Raw genomic sequence first — 17,116 nt, 5'->3', positions numbered from 1 at the left:
CTATAGCGTTTCTCTAGTGGTACTAATATCTTTAATAACTGCAACTTCTTTAGCCTCAGTTTTGCTCCTGCCTTTCAAGTTTAAGTTTTTCAAATCTTTTTGCTGTGCTTTCTGCTCCTAAGCATCACAATAAACTTGGCTAAAAGCCATCATCATATCCACACAACTTTCTGAATTTTATGCTGCCTAGAAACTCCTGCTGGATTAAGAAGTCCATTGCTTTTAAAATCAGCTTCACAGAAACTCTCCGGAGATGGACAAAACCCAGACAACTTCTCAGCCAGAACATAACATGATTGGCCTCTACTCCAAATTCCAATGGAACTCTCCTTTTTTGAACCCTCTTGAGCCCATTCTTCAATGTCCATGATCCTACTGGCATTCTGGTTTTCTGAGCTCCCACCAGAATGAGCTATTAGGTTCCACTTACCAAAATCTAAAGTATTTCTAGCTTATACTACTAGGTATCTCAAAATTCCTCCTACCAATTCCAAAAATTCCGAATGTTTCTGAACCACATGATCAGATTAGTCCCAGCAAATACCCCACTTCTCAGTACCAATTTCTGTTTTAGTCAGCTTTTTCCCTGCTGCTACTAAAAGATACAACCAGAACAATTGTAGAGGATAAAAAATTTATTTGAGGGCTTGTGGTTACAAAGGCCTCAGTCCATCGAAAGCCAGCTCCATTCTTAGGGTTCAAGATGAGGCAGAACATCATGGTAAAAGAGTGTGGCAGAGGGATGCAACACACATGATGATTAGTGGGCAGAGAGAGAGACTCCACTCTCCTCATACAAAATATATACCCCCAAAGTCATACCCCCCACGGACTCACCTCTTCTAGCCACACCATACTGGCCTTCATTTACCACTCACTTAATACCAACAGGAGACTAATTTACCAATTGAGTTAAGGCTCTGTAACCCAATCATTTCTCTTCTAAGCTGTCTTGCATTTTCTCACACATGATCTTGAGGGACACCTAATATATAAATTATAATAGTAACATGAATATACTCTGTCTATTTCTTAATTTGTAATTTGTGATGGTAGAGCTTCATGGTCTCCTTTATAGGTACCAAATTCTAGTTATTCAGTATTAAAGCTTATGAAGTCTAGCAGATATATCTAAAAAGAATCAGAAAGCCAAAGAATTTGAACAATTATCTATCATTCACAGGATACACTATACAAGTTGCTGCATTAACTGAAAATTTTTAAGAGTTAAATATGTATATAGAAGCCTATAAAAGACTTTTTATAGGCTTCTATATACATATTATTAATTTCATAGACATAACACCTTAGAAGCAGGGCCAGAGAAGTATGCTAGGGACAACTTGTCAAAACTAGTTCTTTGATTTGCTCTTCGTTTAGACACTATCATTTCCTTGTTCATCATTTCAGGGTTCATCAGAGCCACAAATTAAAATCTTATTACTTGCATACATTACTCTCAAGTTGACTTTGATGTTAAGCTGGAATTTCTCATGCCATTATCATTGCCAGAACAAAAAAAAGGTCAAATTTCTTTTTCTATCCATCCCCAGGGAAAGAACACAAAATAGAAACACTCACAGTTAGCTAGGCACAAGCATCCCTGCTGATCTCTGATGGTTCCTGAAAGGGGATCACCAGCTGCTTAAAAATATGTACAAAGAAATTTCCCCATTTTTGCTTTTTCTTCAAACTTGGAAATGTAGCTATACAGTAAGCCTAGTAAATAGCTCCAATTTGTACCCATAAGAAAATAACAGACATATCTTCGAGACAAACATATATTTAATGACATCTATCAAGAGACCCATGCAAATAGAGAACATGGGTAAGTAAATTCTTTGCTATTATTATTTTTCATTTTTTCTGGCTAAAATGGCCATTTTCTTTCAGTTTACAACTATTAGTAGAGATTGTAGTGATTTGTCATAATAGCTTGAAGACTTTCCCCACATTAAGGTAATAAATGACACAAATTTAACATATATATGTATATATATGTATATATAGTCAAAAAAGATTTCTTAATGAGAGAAAAATATGGGTTTTTCTTTAACTTCCAGTGATTATCATGGCATGTGATAGAAAGTAATTTAGCCATTTGTTGAACTGAACTGCTACAGAAATTTGGAATTTATAATACTGTCAAAGTTTCTTAACAGAATCTTACTTAACACTTAAAATCCAATATGGGTAGAAACAAGGAAATGACTCTTTGTCCAGCTACTGCTTTCAAAGATGCCTTGAGAAATCTGTAAGTTTTTCTTTCCTTATGGCATATTAGAAAGACTAGAGGAGATTTTTTTTTCTTGTTTCCTATCACTTCCTCCTTTTTCCAACTTGATTTTATCTATATAAAGTAATAGTCCACTCCTAGGCTATGTCAAAAGATCCAATCCGGTTTAAATCATATTCTCACAACCAATTCAATTCAAAGCTTCTTCCTAGACCCATCTTCCACCACAACTCAGATCTATCACATACCTACAAATTTCACATAACATTAATGCTGCCAAATAACCCATACCAAACTTATTAATTACAAAATCACTCATGTAAGTTGATAACAAAGTTTCTCAATAAGTGCTGACTTCTACTTTGTATCTAGTAGTTATCATTTCATAGCAAATTTTGGTAAATGTATATAATTTATGTGTAGAAAGTACTTTTAAATTTAAAATGTTGTAATACATTGTAAGATAAATGCTCACAATTCAAATGGATTCTATAGGATGTCCAATTCTCCCTTCTTCTATCTATTTTATGATGATTACCAGTTCCCTTCCCCAAAACAATGGATAAGGACTATATAATTCTTTCACAGCCTTTTCTACACTAAAAAGTAGGTACCTATGTGTACATATACACATACATATACACATACATAAGTATCTACTTATTATGTATGTATATATTCAAAGTAAATAGTTAATATCAATAAAAGATAAGCACTGCTTTTATCTATTTTTTCTCTTACATTTTCTCATATCATTTTTTCTGTTCTCCCTCATTCTTTGTATAATACCTGTATATATTCCATTATATGGCATACTAACTAAATAGGATTTTTATTGCCTCTTTTGGTGGTTAAATTTTAGTAGTTTTAGGTTGACAGAAAAAAAAGAAGCAGAGTCTACAGTCATTTATCACATACAAGCTTTGGAAGGATTTCCTCTCAGTCTATGTCTTGACTTTTCACTCTCCTACCAGTTTTTTTTTGGCAGTGCAAAAGTTTTTTTGAGTTGAACGAGATCCAGTTGTAGACTGAATTGCCTTCCACCATCTACCCCCATTCATGAACTAAAGTCCCAACAGTTAGTACTTCAGAATATGACAGCATTTGGAGACAAGGTCTTTACAGAACAATGAGTTAAAATGAAGTCACTAGCCTTAACTGGACCATAATCTGTTAAGACTAGTGTCCTTATATGTAGAGAAAATTGGACAGAAATACAATAGAGGGAATGCAATGTAAGAAACTGGTATAAGACTTCCAACCATAAACCAAAAAGAGAGGCCTGGAATAGATCCTTCGCTCATGGCCCACATAAAGAACTAACAGTGTTGACACTTTGGCTTCTAGCCTCCATCACTGAGAGAAAATTCATTTCTGATGTACAGGCCACCCAGTCTAGGGTAACCTGTTAAGTTAGCCCTAGCAAACAAACACCAGTTTATTCAATTTTTCTTTCATGGATCATGCTTTTATTATTATATCTAAATCACCATGAAGCCCAAAGGCAGCTAGATTTTCCCTAAGTTTTCTTTTTCCCTAAGTTTACTTTTAAAAATACTATGAACTCCCTTTTTTCAGGTTGATATAGATTTCTACAGGAATGTTCTTGGAATAAATTTCTGACAAAAGAATGTCGAGGTAGAAGGATATACAATTTTTGTCAAATATTTTTCAAACACTCTATCAAAAGACTATAATTGAGCATTCTACCAAGCTGAGTAGTTTTCAAATATTCATTACAATCTCATAGATAAAAATATTTGCATTGGTTCTTATTTCTATTTCTTAAAAAGGAAGGAATTTAAGACTATTTGAAAATACTGACTGGTCATTTTAAGTTCTTTTTTAAATGAAATCTCTTTATAACTCAATTTTTATTGTATTTTTCATCTTTGAGTGATTATTTTCTTCCATAGGTTAATTTTTAATGTTATTAAAACATGTTCCTACTCATAAATTTTAAAACATTGAATCCTTAAAAAGAAAATTGAGGCCAGGTATGGTGGAGCAGTCTATTATCCTAGTGGCTCGGGAGACTGAGGCAGGAGGATCACGAGTTCAAAGCCAGCCTCAGCAAAAATGAGGCTCTAACCAACTCAGTGACACCTTGTCTCTAACTAAAAATACAAAGTAGGGCTGGGAATGTGGCTTAGTCGTCAAGTGCTCCTGAGTTTGATCCTTGGGACCACCCTCCCCCCAAAAAAGAAAAATTGAATTATGACTATGTTTAATTATCATTTGAAAACATTTATATGTTTTTAAAAGAAAAGGTATTCTCTGTATTTTAGATGTAACATTTCACATGTGTAAATCTGGTAAGATTAATATTTCTATTAGATTAATATTATTTAGCCTTACTTTAGCCTTGGCCTTTTCTGAAAGAACTGTATTAAAATTTCCACAAAGGTGGTAGACATCTCAATTTCTTTTGAAGTCTCTTTTGGTGGTGTTGCTAGCAAACGGTCTTTAATTTAAGCCATTATTTTTGTCAACTTTATACTTTAGGTTGACTTTTTTCCCCCAACAAATTTGAAAAGTTTTCCTTTGCATAGCAAAACTTCCATATGGCTTTTGATTTGAGGACCTCCAGAATGCCTATTTTGTTAATTCAACCCATAGACCCATGTGTGGACACTCTGCAATTATACAGTACCAACAGTTTTTTTTTTTTTAAGACTGTTAGTTTTGCCTTTCAAATTCTCAGCAGTTTTAGTGGGTTTTTTTTTGTAATAGGTTCAACAACATATGAAATTGGACCTATTTCACTATTTTTAATTTGCACTATTTTCACTATCAAATTTTGCAATTTGATATGCTTTAGCCTAAATTGTATTTAACTTTTCTCTTTGCCTACTTCAGAGATCAATTCACACACACACACACACACACACACACACACACACACACACACACACTTTGAGATGTATTTGAGAAAATTTCCCTTTATTTCTCCTTTCTAGAAATGTATTATTCTTTTTCTGATTACTTTTCTATTTTCAATTATAAAATAGTTTGAAGTATTCCCTCTCCACATTGTATTATATTCTTCTAGCCTTCCATTTAGATGAGAATTAGAATTTCTTCCTCTGTCCTCTATGTATTTTAACTCTTATATTTTTAATAATTTAGTCTTATTACATTTTGTGTGATTTCATTAAGTTTATCTTTCAATATATGAATCTCAATTTTTAATGTTTAATTTATATTTCTTCCTTTGAGGGGTATTTTCTTGCTAGTTATTTTCATTTTTAATGTTATAAGTTTTATTTTAAATATTTTATTGATGTTTAATAATTGTGCATATTTAGGGATGTGATAATTCAATACTTGTATAAAATATGTATCATCAAATCAGGGTAATTAGCATTTCCTTCTCCTTAAAGCACTCTTTCATTTCTTTTACTGAGAACCTTCAAGCTCATCTCTTCAAGTTCTTTATAAAACATAGTAAATTGTCGTGGCCATAGTCACCTGCTGTGCTATAGAACATCAGAACTTGGTTCTCCTCTGTTACTGCATTTTGGTACCTAATGTTCAATGTCTGTCTATCCCCATCCCCCTTATCCTTCCTATCCTATAGGATCCACTATCCACCTTTTCAGTTTTATTTTTTTTTCTTTCTAAGAGCTCTTGTTTTCTTTGTCAATGTTACCAATTTTTTGTAGCCACATGTTCCCATTCATAAATTCAAAGGTATCTTTTGTCTGTTTCTATGCAAATTTATATGTGGAATCTCATGATCTTACTATACAAACTCTTTGTGGGTGAGGTTTTTGTATATTGGTTCTGCTGGCTCTTTTTTAATGTTTTCATTAGTGTGTTATAGTTATATAATAGGGGTGTTTATTTTGACACATTTATACATGTGTGGAATATAATTAACTCCATTTCAATCCCCAGTTCTTCCACTTTCTATCCCCTCCTGCCACCTTATGTTCCTCTTTCTCTATTCTACTGATCTTCCTTCCATTGATTTATTGCTTTTTAAATCAATGCTTCATAGATATACATAAAAGAGTAATTCACTGTGTTAATATATACATATCATAATTTGGTCAATTTCATTCCAGAGTTCCTCCCTTTTCCCATCCTTCCTCCCTTCCCCTGCATTCCTTTCCTCTACCCTACTCTTCACCACTCTATTCCCCCCCCCCCATGTTTTATTTGTTCCCTTATTTTGCTCTAGCTTCTGCATATGAGAGAAAACATTCATTCAACTTTTTAAGTTTGAGTCTGGCTTATTTTGCTTCAAATATGATGATGTGCAGTTCCATCCATTTACCAACCAATGTCATAATTTCATTCTCATTTATTGCTCAGTAAAACCCCATTGTATAAATTTACCACATTTTCTAGATCAATTCATCTATTAATGGGCACCAGATTGGTTACATGACATGGAAATTGTGAATTGCCTTGTTATAAACATTGGTGTGCATGTGTCACTATTGTATGCTGTTTTTTTAATTATTTCTTGGGCAGGGGGGGTGTACCACTGAGCCACATCCCCAGCCCTTTCTTGTATTTTATTTAGACTGAGGGCCTCACTGAGTTGCTTAGGGCTTCACTAAGTTGTTGAGGTTTGGCTTTGAACTTGAAATCGTCCTCCCTCAGCCTTCCAAGCCACTGGAATTAAGTGTACACCACTGTCTCTGGCCATTCTGAGTTATTTAAAGAATCTCCATACTTTTTTCCAAAATGGTTGTACTTATTTGCAGTCCCACCAACAACGTATGAGTGTATTTTTCCCCTTGCATCCTGGTCACCACTTACTATTATTTGTATTTTTGATCATTGTCTTTCTGGCTGGAATGAGATGAAATCTCAATATAGGTTTTCATTTATGTGATTGTTAGGAATATTGAACACTTTTTTCATATATTTGTTGGCCATTTGTATTTCTTCTTTTGAGAAACGACTGCTTAGTTATTTTGCTTGATTGGGTTACTTGTTTTTTAGTATTAAGTTTTATCAGTTTTTTTATATATTCTCCCAAAATACAATGGCCCACCCTTTTATCCCTGAGGTTATTCCACAGTATTCTTGAAGGCACATCAGGTTACATTCTATGGAAAAAACCTGGAATTTAGACGAACATAAAATACATTGAAGATCAAATTCTAAGCATGAAAAGTTTTTAAAAACATGCTTGATTACATCATTTGTATTTTGCTTTTTATATTTGAATGAGAATGATGTATGATAAAAATATGAGTATAAATAAGTCCACAACCATTTATGAAACTAAATCTAAAAACCACAAAATAAGTAAGCTGAATTGGCAATTTTCCCCCTTCATGGTTTCTAAAATTATGGCATTTCTTCCAATCATAATATCTTAGAGTAAAATATTACACTGTTACATTATACAATTATATAATATTATATATGTATTATAATATTTTAGCTTATCATTTTGTATGTCTTCTCTATGACTCCATAGGGAATGAATATATATATATTCATTTACATATATATGTGTGTGTATGTATATGTGTGTGTGTGTATGTGTGTGTGTGTGTCAATGTTGACAAGTACCAAATTTCCACTGGAGATTTTAGATAAATGTATCAGTGATTTTCAAGGGTCCAGGGATTTCAAAGACATCCCTAGACCAGACAGCTGGAGCACCATTACCTAGTAACTTCTTAGAATTTCAAATTCTTAATCCCCACCCAGACACACTAAATCTGAAATACTAGGCTGGAAGCCCAACCATCTGCAATCCAATAAATCCTCCAAGTGATTCTCTAACATTTGAGAACCACTGGCTGAGACTATCAGAATTAAGCAATCTTCTTTCTTCTTTTATCTCTTTTATAATATGACAAAGTCCCTGTACTCTCCCAGCCAGTCATCCAACCTCTGGTGATAGAGGGAGGTATAAAGCCTCAGATTCCATCATGTTTTAATGCAGCTATCTCTCTCAACAGAGTAAGTATAAGTGCTCTGATCTACCAAGTAGTAATGCCCCTTGAAAGGAGAAGCTTTGGAGCTAAATAAGAGAAAAGGCCATGACAATATAGAGTAGGGCCAGAAATGTCATCTCCCCTAGTATATGGTAAGGAATATTTTAAAAATTCACAAATTTATATGTTCCACATGATCTCTTACTCTGACAAAAATCCTACAAGGGAGGTGATATTGTTATGAATTTAATTAAAAATAATTGAGCCTCAGAAGAAACTACATCTTAATATTTACAATTGAATGTGAGCATAATTTAATATTTGGGATTATACTGCTAGGAAAAAATTAAGTAATGCTATGAATATTTGCCTCCGTTGGAACTCAAATATTATTCACATACTTTATGCTAACTTTCCCCCCTTCTTTTATCTTCTCTGGCTTTGTAGTCAAGCTATTGATAAATGAAGTTACTTTTCTTTGTCTTTTATTAAGACTAACTACATCTCCATGTAGATAAATTGAGATAATTTTGTTGTAAGCAATAGAAATACACTCCGCCTAACTTAGCCAGAAAGAAATTTATTGGAAGGACATGGACCTATTTCACATAATCAAAGCTGCATTTTAAGAAATATGTTCAAGAAAACAGCCTCAGGCTTGCAGGTGGTGAGAAATAATTGACTTCTTCATGTGCACTTACTTTGTCTTTCTCTGCTCTTGTGTCTCCCTGCTTTTTGTGCCAGGACAAGGAATCTTCACTGACAGCCTCTCCTAGGTCATAACAGAAGGGGAGAAGAAAGGAACATGAGGAAAATCTGGTGTAATGACAAATACCTGTTGAACAATATTTTCTTTCCTTTTTATCCAGCTATAATTTGAGTACTTTATGTGTCTACAAGAATAGAAGATGAAATTCTACTCTCTTTTCTTTATTCAATAAACATTATTGCAATCAGACAGCAAGAAAGATGAACATCCTCAGATAAAAGAGGAACACACCTCAGTTATCTCAGGACCTAAAAGTCTAGTTTACAATGATAGCGACAAAAATAAATCACTGTATTAAATTGATGAATGAAATCAGTTAAATTAATGAGTTAAATAGTGCTCCAAGGGAAGGTTTTATAGTGCTAGGCAGAGAATGTGAGTGTAAGAAACTTCCTGACACAGGTTGTCTAGCAAAGGGTTTTCTAACTAGGAGAGAGCAAACAGAAATTAAACTTTTCTTCAATTTAATGTTATTTCCTAATATTTACTATATTTGATTTAGTAAGCTAGGGAAAGAACATGACTTGATTTTACAAAATTTCTTTCCAGAATGACCTATAATAGCTGTCATATGCAGTTTAATGATCAACAGAGCAGAATAGGTGACACTGACCAAAAAAGCACATTTCTTGCCCATTACTTTTATAAACTTTAAATCATGCTTACTTTTATAGTTGCTAGTGGACTCAATCTCTATATTATATAGAGTTTTGACTGATGTTAAATAAATATTAATCCTAGGGAAGGATTTTAGGTAATTTTTGAGACACTACCTCTACTTTTTTCCCACACTTTCTTATCAATTCAGATATTTCTTCCTTATAATTCATCATACCTCACTGATTTGGCTTTGTCTTGCTTCCTTCAAAGGACCTTATATTTGCTCTTACAATACACATTTCGTAGAAAGTAATAGGTTAAAAGTATAAAGAACTTTTCTTTCAATTTCTACATACAGCTGTTGATCTATTGATAACCAACAGTTTTGCTGTGTTGTAATGTCCTTTGATCCTGGCTCTGTAGTTTCAGTCAACAATGTTTTAATGTGATGAAATACACCAGTACCCACAGAGTTTATTTCTTAGAGGTTTTGTCATTCTTGAAACCCTACTTGGAAGTCAAGTCTTTTCTTGTAAAGTGACACAGTTCCCTAAGGGAAATAAGTAGGTTATTCTACCAAGGTAAGAGTAGAAACTCTAGGGGAAAAAAAAGAAAGAAAAAGAGTACAAGAAGCAAGAAAGGGAAAAAAAAATCTCAAAACAATGCAAGAATATCAGACAAAAGTAATATATTATTGATCAAATTAAAAAAGGATATTAAGAATCAACATAAAATATTCTTCCTCTCAAGCCCAGTGCACTAACAGATACAGCTTGAAATAGTGATTGATAAGAGGCAGCAAAGTTTCCTATTTTCTAGAAAGTTCTACTCTCTCCAATGCAAAGGGGTAGACCTGATCGAATAATTAGGTTTCACCATACAACATTTTTCTCCTATATCCAGTATTATTTACAGGAAAGGTAAAATTAGAAGAAAAGCAAATTATCAGCTTCAGCTAAGAATAATTAGAAGGTGGGAATTATAAACTGACCCAATGAACCAAAGGGTAAACTTTTAACCAGTTTCTCAACATAGAATCCATCACCTGCTAATTTGGAAAACCCCTTAACAAAGAAAAACTCTTCTTTCTAAGGAAGAGAACAAGCCCCAAAGCAAGTACTTATAACAGGAATTCAAGTAAATCAGAAAGAATTGAGAAGAAAAACTCTTAGGTTATAACATAAAAAAGGCAAAAGTTCTCTCTGCCAACTTAAGAGATGCCATCAAAATTAAAATAAAAATAAACAATTAAGCCTCTTTAAATGAATATTTAAGGATAACCAACTACATATATATAAGGAAGGGAATTAAGGAGCTCTATTTATGTTATATAGAGGCTAAAGGGATACATATTCCTTATAAAAATGAATAAACTTGAAATAATAAAATTTATATTATAAAATCTGCAGGAAAACAATATAACAAGGAAACAACATACAGTATGGATATGCAACTTTGAGTTACCCATTTCATAATTCACAGACATGTAGATTATTTGAAACTTTTATTATCACAGAACACTATTTCCATGAATATTCACATTCAAATCTGTATGAATGAATATTTTCATTTATTTTGAGTAAAGCTCTAGGACTCAAATAACTGAGCTTCATGGGAAGTTTGTATTTAACATTTTAAATTAAATTGGTAAAATACTTTGAAGAACAGATGTATAATTAAATATCTCACCAATAGTATCTGAGTATTCCCATCTTTCACATTATCAGAGATCTGTGGGGTCCCAAATCCCTTTCAAGGGAACACTCCAAATGGCCTAACTGCCTTTCAGTAGGCCCCACATCCTAAGGGTTCTATCACCTCCTGGTAGGGAGATCTAAGATTCAAACCACAATACTGAGTAAGAAAGAACATTCCCAGCTATGCTAGGACAGTCCTAGGGAATGTATAACTTAGTAAAACAGAGTCCTGCATTTTAGAATGAAAGCAAGAAACTTCATATCACAGACTTTTTTCAAGGATACAGGTCAGCTTCATAAAAGGCATGGGTGGTTGAACTCTCAACTTCCTCAAAAAAAAAAAACAACTTAGGAGAACCATTTCAATGAGGTCTTTGCTGCTAAGCTCCTAATAAAAAAATCCTCATGTCAAATAGTACATTACCAGGGCTACAATGCAATGATGGAATAAGTGCCCTTGGTTGGAGATGTTATAAAATTCTCGCAATATAATAGACTTCAATTTTATAATTAAACATGCTCTGTATAATACACTTTAATTGTTTTTCATACAGAGGTGGCCACTTCATCTGGTAATAGTGAAAATTACTTGAGTCACACATGATGCATATTAAATGAACTGAATAAAGAGATCACAAATCAATAAAAGTAATTTTGGATATCATATATACAATTGAAACATATTAAAATGTTGATGAATATAATCAATTTTTAATAACTCCAATAAAATTAATAGGCTAACTATTTAGAAAATAAAATCTAGATCTTTGGTTTAACACTCATTGCCAAATTTTATATTTGTAAAATATGAAAATGATCAAAACGTCAGAAGAAAATATTGGTGAATATGTTCACATCAATAAATAGTGAACATTCTAAAATGGAACCAGAAACAATACAGTAAAATGCTGGTATATTATAATTTATAAATGAAAGACTCTGATTGGCACAATAAATATATAATAAATAAAACTAAATTGCAAACAAAATTAATAAGACCTTTGGAATACACATATGCATATCAAAGAAATGATTAAAAATCCGACTATAAAGTGTTTCAAAAATTACCTATCTAATTTAGAAACATGATAAAAATGGATAAAATAAGAACAAAAATTTCTAACATTAAGACAATTAATCAATATATAACAGTAGATGTTCATTATTAATATTCTAATAGTGGTAAGCAAAATTGTTAGTAGAAAGAAAAACTAGTACCTTCTACTTGGTAGGTATTTTGGCAATTTATCTCAAAATTTAAACTATATAATTTTTTATTCTGTGATCTCATTATATGACTATATTTTTAAGGATAATAAACACATTAATAAAAACGCATATATCACACTATAGTACAGTTTCTTATAAAAAGTTAGAATAGAAACCTAATGTCCATGAACAAAGTAACTGATTAAATAATTATGGCATAAACACACCTTAAATACTATGTAGCCACTGTAAATAAATGTAGGAATTCACAATCTTACTGACAAATTAAGAAAAGAAAATTTGGGCTGGGGTTATAGCTCATTGTTGGGGCAGTTACTTAGCATGCACAAGGGTTCATTCCCTAAGCTCCACACACACACACACAAAAAAAAAAATAGAAGAGCAAATAATTACAATGACACCTGCATTAATTTCTGCCAAGATTCTGACTTGCTAGTTACTTTTTAGGTCCTATGTGTGAAGCTTTTATCTCAGTGTAGTTTTACTTTTCCTAAGGTTTTAAGCAAACTTCACAGGAAACCCCCCATATTTTGGAGACTGTCCAAATTTCTTTCTAATAAGAGAACTTAAGTGCAGCAAGCTTGTTTCTCTAGTGGTATTTCTATAACCCCTACATCTCTCAGGCTTTTCCTACTTCCATCATCCATGTACATTCATGTACATTCCTACATTCCTACTTCCTACATCCGTCGGGAAGGATGTAAAATGTATCAATTCTGCAATTTTCAAAAACCTAAATTGCAGTAAGACTTTGGATAATTTGGTAATTTTATTCAAGTTTTTCAGGTTCACACCAAGAGATCACATTTTTCAGTATTTGTATCTTGAACTTCTTTGTTAAGAAGTGAAAAACTTTCTGTCATACAGAATAGACTGGTCCCCTTTCCTTGTTATCTGGGTATAAATTATCCATTCCCCAAATAAACTTACTTTCTTCAAAAAAAATATCCTCTCATCAAAATTATTTTCTCCATAACCGAAACTATTCTATCAAATGTGATATTGGTGACTCAAGCTCAAGAAGCTGATAGAGTGTGGATAGCTCATAAAAATGATAGAGGATATTATGAATTTGTTACTCCAACCCTCTCTTGCCTTTCTCGACATAATTGGAAAAAGTCAATACTTATCTTTCTGTAGTTCCTGCATTGAGAGGTAACCCTGTGAGATGCAAACATAACATTTGTACTTGAGTGGAGATTCTTTTGGGAAAGCAAAGTGATGGGATGGAATGGCACATTAGCAATAATTATCAATTTTTGCTCTTCTTCTTGCTTAAAAAGTAAATGGAAGTATAGCATCAACTCCATTTCTAGAAAGAGAAAACTCACACACAAATAATGGTAGGTAGAACAGTAGACAGAAAAAAAAGCCTCACATTAACCAATTACCATAATATCCCAGAACTATATAGCCCTGACTTCTTAATGAAGAGAATGAATAAATATATTATAGCATAAGTTCATTTCATCTCAAGAGAGGTTGTATATTTTAATAAATATTTAATGGTTATAATATGGCAATTGTATAAAATGTTTGTACTTTTTCAATCTTCACAATTAAACTTGATAATCCATTTGTGAATATTATTTTTAATTTAATTTTCCCTTTACATAAGTAAGTAGTCTTATTTTAGTAAATGTGCTTACTTATCTATTCCTTAATACTAGCATATAAAGTATTGAAAAACACAACATGAGGTCATATGTAATAATTAAATTATGATGAATTTCATTTTACTCAAAATTCAATGAATTGCAGTGACTTGTCATACCTCATAAAAATGTTCTCGATAGTGAAAATACTATACTCTGAAATAGCTTTGCAACAGAAGCAAAAATAAAACCTAGTTTATTGTAAGATTCTGATGACTTTTTTATCTTTATCTTCTCAAAACCCTAGTAATATGAATTATATTAGGGATATTGTCTCATTTGAAAGTCTGGTACCCTTTTGCCTATATATATGAAAAGAAAAGATCCAGAGTATTCAAAGCAATCCTGAGCAGCAAAAGTATGTTTGGAGGCATTATGATACTTAATCTCAAATTATACTAAGAGCTACAGGGATAAAAACGACATGGTATTGGCATAAAAATACATGAAGACGACTGGAATAGACCAGAAGGCAGATAAACAAAAGAACACACATACTGCCATCTACTCCTTGATCAAGATGCAGAAAGCTTATTTTGGAGAAAAGATGGCCTTTAGAGCAAATGGTGCTGAGAAAACTTGATATCCATATGTACGGAAGTGAAACTAGATCCCTATTTATTACCCTGCAAAAAATCAACTCAAAGTGATTAAACACTTAGGATTTGAACGGAAACAGTAAAACTGTTAGAATAAAACATGTGAACAGTATTCCAATATGTTGGTGCAGATAACAACTTTCTTAATGTGACACCTAAAACTGAATAAATAAAATCAAGAATAAATAGTGGAATAGCATTAGATTAAGGAGCTTCTGCATAGCAAAGGAAATAATTCAATGTGTGAAGAGAGAGTCTACAAAATGGAAGAAAATCTTTGCCAGCTACTCTCCCAAAAGGGGATTAATAACCAGAATATTTAAAGAAATCTAAAAACTGAACACCAAAAATGCTAAAAGCCCATTCAATAAATGGGCAAAAAACTAAACAGACAGTTCTCAAAAACAAAAATACAAATGGCCAATAAATACTTGAAAAAATGTTCAATATCCTTAGCAATCAGGGAGAATCAAACTACAATGAGATTTCAGTCATCAAGAATAAAAATAATTATAAATACACTATTTTTGAGGGAGGGATACATTTGTACATTGTTTATGGTACTTCAAATTCATGCAATCACTTTGAAAAGCACTATAGATATTTCTCAAAAAACTAGAAATGAAATCATTATATGATCCAGGTATTCCACTCCTTGGTATTTATTCAGAAAAACTAAAAATGGCATACATAGTGATATGTGCATACCAATGTTCATAGCAGCACAATTTAAAATAGCCAAGTCGTGGAACCAGACTAGTACTTACCAGTAGATGAATGGATGAAGAAAATATGGTATATTTATGCCATGGAATTTTACTCAGCTATGAAGAAATACAAAAAAAAATTGTCATTTTCTGGTAAATGGAAGGAACTGCAGAATATACTCATTGAAATAAACCAGACTCAGAAAGTCAAAGGTTAGACGTGGTCTCTCATATGTGAAAGCTAGAGAGAAAAAAAAAAGTAATAATAAAGGGAGAGATTTTAAAAAATAGATGGGCTATCAATAGAGCAGAGACAGGACATCAGATGTAGGGAAGGTAGGGAAAGGGATAAAACTGGGGAATAAGGTTGACCAAGTTATACTGTGTGTGTGTACACAATGTATATGTATGTATATATGTGTGTGTATATGTATATATATACACACATACACACAAAGATAGATAGGAATGACTATTAGCCATATTCATAAGTATATATACACATATACACACTATATCACAGAATATTCCAATTTTATATATAACACTAATGTACCAATTAAAAAATAAATAAATAGAAGAGAAATAGATTAGAGGAAGGAGTTTAAGGGAGGGAAGAAAGAAGGCAAAGAGGAAGTACTGGGGATTGAAATGGAGCAAACTTTTATGTTCGTTATGAATACGTTGAAATGAATCCCATATTATATATAGCTACAATGTTTTAATAAAAACATAAATAATTATCAGAATATAAAATTATGTTATAGGCATATATGTCTATGTCATAACAAATCCCACTATTTTCTATAATTATAATACATCAAAAAATTTTTAATTAAAAATATAGCCAGGAATTGGGGCACAGACCTGTAATTCCAGTGACTCAAGAGGGTGAAGTAGGAAGATCAAAAGTTCAAAGCCAGCTTCAACAATGTAGAGAGGTCCTGTCTCAAAATAAGAAACAAAAAAATGGTTTGGGATGTGTCTCTATGTAAGTGCCTCTGGGTTCAATCCAAAATAAATAAATAAATTAAGTTGATGTCACATTGTAAACCAGAATATATAGTAAATTAAGTGAGATATGCAATGTGTCAACCTTAGGCATTTTATGTCCTTTCATTGTGATATGATAATGGTTAATTTTTATTTATTGGTTCTTTCTAGTTATACATCAATTCATTTTGATAGAATTGTACAAGCATGGGATATACCTTATTCTATTTAGGATCCCATTGTTATGGATATACATGATGGTAGGATTCACTATGGTGTATTCATATAAGTACATAAAAAGATTATTTTGGATTCAACCCACTGTCTTTCCTTTCCCTATTTCCTCTCTCTTATCTTCATTCCCCTTTGTCTAATCTACTGAATATCTATTCTTCCTCTCTCCTCATTTATCATGAGTCAGCTTCCACATATAAGTGAAAACATTTAATCGTTGTTTTTTTGGAGACTGCCTTATTCCACTTAGGATTAGCATAATTGTCTCCAGGTCCATCTATTTACTTGCACATGTCATGAAGTTGCTCTTTATTATGTCTTAGAAATACTTCACCTCTAGCAATAAAAAAATTCAAATTAAAACTAAACTGAGATTTCATCTTACTCCAGTTAGAATGACAATTATCAAGAACACAAATAATAATAAATGTTGGTGAGGGTGTAGGTGAAAAGGTACACTCACACATTGCTGGTGAGACTGCAAATT

At 32.4% G+C, this 17,116-nt stretch overlaps 1 long non-coding RNA gene across 1 annotated transcript; it reads right to left on the bottom strand.

Annotated features, from left to right (window-relative positions):
- Window positions 1-8,705: 8,705 nt before the first annotated feature.
- On the bottom strand, window positions 8,706-16,351 carry LOC144378319 (uncharacterized). Its single transcript, XR_013440018.1, has 3 exons — window positions 16,270-16,351; window positions 15,463-15,519; window positions 8,706-8,917 (listed from the first exon to the last, which is right to left on the bottom strand). It is a non-coding gene; the product is annotated as an uncharacterized LOC144378319 (long non-coding RNA).
- Between the last annotated feature and the right edge of the window lie 765 nt (window positions 16,352-17,116).

The sequence above is a fragment of the Ictidomys tridecemlineatus genome, chromosome 6, assembly GCF_052094955.1.
Source record: "Ictidomys tridecemlineatus isolate mIctTri1 chromosome 6, mIctTri1.hap1, whole genome shotgun sequence".
NCBI lineage: Eukaryota > Metazoa > Chordata > Mammalia > Rodentia > Sciuridae > Ictidomys > Ictidomys tridecemlineatus.
This window is presented reverse-complemented; position numbering and strand designations above follow the sequence as displayed.